Genomic DNA, 5,000 nt, shown 5'->3' with positions numbered 1-5,000 from the left:
AAGCGGTAAGATGGCTGACTGGAGAAGAGGAGCAAAGTCACATGGGAAGGCTAAGAGAGCGATAAGAGCAATAGGTGACATCATACAGGAAAGAAGAGAAGAAAAGAGGAGAAAAATGGAGAGGGTAACAAAACAAAAGGGAGGATAAGGGAATATTGTCAAAGACAACGATTAGAGGAGAGCAGAGGCCAGACACAGGGTAACAGAACAGCGGGGCGAGTGAGAGTGGGCACGGAGGAAAAGAGGATGGAGTGAGCACTGCACTCCTCCTCCAGCAGTTGTCCTCTGCACGACATGTCCCGTCTCTCCTGAGGCTTGTCAGCAGGGCAGCGCACCTTCACAATAGAGACGCACTTCAGTGGGAGAGCACGGGGACAGAACGCCACAACGCTGCTCTAATGGAGCATGCACTCAGAGTAGGGCACGCCTACACACACACACACACACGCACACACACACACACACGCACACACACACGCACACACACACACACACACACACACACACACACACTCACTCAAGCTATACACAAATGAGATTTACACAAGGTTTTGCTAACTAAACATACAACTCTCTCTCTCTCTCTCTCTCTCTCATTATCTTTCTCTCTCTCTTTCTTTTTCTCTCTCTCTCTCTCTGTCACAAACACACACTCAAGCTACACACACAAGATTTACACAATGTTTTGCTAGCTAAACATACACCTCTCTCTTTCTCTCTCTCTCTCTCTTACACACACACAACCACAAACACACACACCACAGGAGGCCCATGGGCACCATAGTGCACATTCACATGCTTCAGCTCCCCCCGCAGCCTTTTAGGTAATTGAATTTGTCCCTCACAGCGCCCCGTAGATCTTCGTTAATAGCTGGTCCTTGAGGCTCTGACATGAGCCTGTGTGTCTATTACCAGCAGGACTGCTGTTATTTTTAAAGCAGAGCAGGCCAGATATAAAGACATACATTAATGAAATCAAGCCCATATGAATGGCTGTGCCACAAACAGAGCTCATGGCTTTGCTGCGTCAAGCTCCTCTATGCTCCCTTTAACTGAATCACCATGAGATTTAGAGTGTGTATCAACCACATGTAAACAAACAGAATAAACATGCTGGCAATAGTTGCTGAAGTTGTCAAGCCTGTCTCCTGCAGATTCAACATATTTGTGTGTGGGTGTGTGGAGGGGTTGAGAGACAGAGAGAGAGAGGGAGAGACAGAGAGAGAGAGAAAGAGAGAGAGAGAGAGATGGATCTGTTTAGCACTCCTTTTAGTGTAGTTATAAAATGAGAACAGGGCCCCTGTGGCTCTAATGGAGAATCCCAATGGAGAAGCGCAAACAGCTCACTCATCTCTCCCTCTCCTTGCCTGTTTCTCTCACCCTCATTTAGTCCCCCTCAGCCTTTCATTCTCTCCACCTCCATCCTCTGTTCCTCCCTCCATCTCCACTAGCCCACAATCCTCTTCTTTCTTCTCTCCCTCATTTTGGAGATATGTGCATCAGCACATTGGATGAGAGGGGGCAACCAGCAGCTGTTTCTAAATGCACATAATGAGGATCACAATAGACTACATTTATCCAGCCGGATACTAATAAAGGGGAACCCCCCCGCCAAACCAAAACAACAACAAGAGAGTGTATACTGTAGGTGGTCTCTTTGCAATACACTTACCTAAACTTGTGGAACACTGAATAGAAGCCCTTTAATCCAAGCAATTTAATCCAATTTGGTTTAACTCTACTCAATTTAACATCCTTTATTTGTTGTATTTATCCAATATTATATATTGTGTAAGAATATGAAGCTCCAAAAATACAACAAAAAAAAATCCCATCATTTTAAAACAAATTTTGACAAAACCACTGTGTCAATTTACTCTAATGAGCTTTAAACCCACATTTAGATCTGGGACTCTACAGTGGGGGAGGACACCAGATATCTGGCCTGTTGGCAGCTGGGTCTGAGAGTCCTAAACTGACCCTGGCCAAACCTGCTCCAGACTGAGCCTCTGATCTGAGTGTCCATTACCACAGTCTCACTACACCTGCCTTCTCACTAGAACCTTTTCTGCCTGGAGTCTGAGCTTCCCCACTGATCTCACCCATTCCCCCTATCCTTCTCTCTCTCCTTCTCTCTTTCCCTGCGCTTTCACTGTTGAGCTGTGCAGTGTGCCTGCCCCCGTTCCTCCCTGAACAGTTATGTAAGTGGAGTGAGACTGTGTGTGTGTGTGTGTGTGTGTGTGTGTGTGTGTGTGTGTGTGTGTGTGTGTGTGTGTGTGTGTGTGTGTGTGTGTGAGAGAGAGTAAGGGGGTTAGGGCTCATTGACATTCAAAGCTCACACATTTTAATGTCTCTCAATGTATTACAGTGCTTTAACAGACTAAGGAGGGGGGGGGCACCCATTTTCAGGCGTCTGAACGACTGAACGCAAATAAGGCAAAGTGCATCTGTTCTCATTGTTCCTGCTGTGGGTTGCTGTGTGTGCATCCCTCTCTATCCTACAACAGGAGGAGGTCTTCACCGGAAATACAAACACTCTGGTTTAGCCCAACCCACTGTGTAATATTTCATAATCAGCCTTCAAAATAAACAATGAACAATAAACAATAAACAATAAACAACAACAATAAACATGGATAGAGTATGGATAATAACATGTGATACAGCTAAACAGAAGCTGCATGTGAGCAGAGGAGCATGAGATTTGTGTTCGCAACTATTCTATACAGTCTATGGTTTGCACTCACGCATCTTTGTACGTGTGCATGCATGAGTGTGCATCTGTCTATGGGTGTTACCAAATGTGAATGTACTGTAAGCATCTGCTTTGATATGTGTTTAGAAGTGTTTGACATCTTTTTGAAAGTGTGTTGTATCTTAGTGCAACCAATTACATACACACACACACACACACACACACACACACACACACACACACACACACATACAGACACACACACACACACACACACACACACACACACACACACACACACACACACAGTAACTACATGTGTAAGAGGAGGCTCTAAGGAAAGGGACCAGCTCTTCACAGCAGTCACAAAGCATTATCCTCTCTGTGTGAGCTGCATTTCACCCTCCTCTCTCTCTGTCCCTCTCTCTCTCTCTTTTTCTCTGTCCCTCTTTCTCTCTCTCTCCGCTCTCTCCATCCTCTCTCACTTTCGCCCCCTTTGTCTCCTGTGAGGGCCAGCGCTGCAGGCAGAGTGGCATTTCTGCTCTGTGCAGAGACAGGCAGAGACAGAGAGAGAGGGAGAGAGAGAGAGAGAGAGAGATGGAAGACTGAGAAACAAGCAGAGATAGATAGAACGACAGAAAGGAACACAGAGAGAGAGAGGGAGGAACAGACAGAGAGGGGGAGAGGGGGAGGAAAGAGACAGAAAGGAGAGGAGGAGTGTCTGCCCTTGTCAGGTGGAGGCCAGCCGGCATTCAGGTCAGAGGTCAACCACTGCCATGTGGAGAGAGGGTTGGGAGTGTCCGCCCAAATCTCAGCATGTGTGCTTGCGATACAGTACACATGTGTAACAGGGCTCAACGTTAACTTTTAAAAGTGGTTGCCAGGTTTTCGGTTGCCAAAGCCAACCAAATGTGGTTGTCACAGGGGCAACCAGGGGTTACGAACTAGTTGCCACTTGCAACATTTTGGTAGCCAAGGGCAACCGGACAACCGTTAATGTCGAGCCCTGATGTGTAATCAGGCATACCAGAGAATACAGGCATGCAGGAGTGTTATACGGATCAGGCAAAAGTGTGAAAGTGGGGGATGGTGGCAACTCAGCAAGGTGTGGGGTTAAAGTAGGGTTAGATGTTCCATAGCACATGTACTGTGTGTGTATGTGTTATTGGAGGGACTGTTGTGGTTGTCATAAGACATGCTAGTGAATATATGCATGTAAGGTGCATGTTACTTGTGTATGAAGATGTGTAGATGTGTGGCATCCATGAACTCATAATGGTTCATTTTGTCATAACTCATGTTGAAGCCACCATTCATTTTTATATCACATAAGAAAAGACAGCTCACTAAAGACTGGCATTTGTACTGAAGTGTCATATGAATAAGTTATAGCCTTGCCATAACACATCGTAACATCACAGCCACAGCTAATAGAAGATTTTAGTGCTTTCAGACTTGTGACTAATTATTCATTCACATCTGCCACCACTTTCTTGATCGTACAAGGAACATCACACTCCCCCCGTCAGAAACAATCCCGAGATCGGTATCTAATATTGTGTGACGGGTGAGAAATTCACAGGTACACTTCTGACATCAGACAAGCAGAGGGGAGGATGAGCCCTGGAAAGTCTTTTTTAGAAAAAAAAGAAGAAATGAATGAAAGAAATTGGAATGAAAAGAGAGATATATTTAGAGCTCTTACCAGAGTCTGGCATGTTTGACTCTTTTTCTTCACCTCCTGTTCAAGCACCTCACACTCCTTTCTTTTCTTGTTGATCTCAGTCTCCTGGGCAAAGGGAGGGGTAAAAATAGCCACCATTAATGCACCAGGAACAGACATGAAGGCTTTACAGCGAGACTCACATTCATTCAGGGACACGTGCTGCTCTTTAGAGGTAGGCAGGGAAGAGAGAGAGAGAGAGAGAGAGAGAGAGAGAGAAGGACAGAGAGAGAGAGCACTTGAAATTACTAGAAAAATTGCTCATCATTTACTAGACAATATAGGCAATCAAGTCAACCAAGAATTGAAGATGTATTTGATTAGGTGTGTATGTGTACATGTATGTTGTGTCTTTGTGTGCATGTGCGTGTGTACATACATAAATACATACGCACACACACACACACACACACACACACACACACACACACACACACACACACACACACACACACACACACACACACACACACACACACACACTTACTTACTCACTCTGAACTGACCTACTGACTCCAACTGCACCCAGAAACCTATTATGGGCAAAACCACACTACTAGGAACACCATTAGGCTACACCTC

The 5,000-nt window shown here is 45.4% G+C and overlaps 1 protein-coding gene across 5 annotated transcripts in view; it reads right to left on the bottom strand.

Moving 5' to 3' along the window:
- Positions 1–5,000, bottom strand: part of rimbp2b (RIMS binding protein 2b) — a 104,695-nt gene that overhangs the window by 56,907 nt on the left and 42,788 nt on the right. For all 5 annotated transcript variants that reach the window (XM_042101121.1, XM_042101135.1, XM_042101125.1 and 2 more), the window contains exon 2: positions 4,401–4,484. The gene's annotated coding sequence lies outside the window, so the exon portion shown is untranslated. The remainder of the gene's footprint in view (positions 1–4,400; positions 4,485–5,000) is intronic.

The sequence above is a fragment of the Alosa sapidissima genome, chromosome 8 (genome assembly GCF_018492685.1).
Source record: "Alosa sapidissima isolate fAloSap1 chromosome 8, fAloSap1.pri, whole genome shotgun sequence".
Lineage (NCBI taxonomy): Eukaryota > Metazoa > Chordata > Actinopteri > Clupeiformes > Clupeidae > Alosa > Alosa sapidissima.
This window is presented reverse-complemented; position numbering and strand designations above follow the sequence as displayed.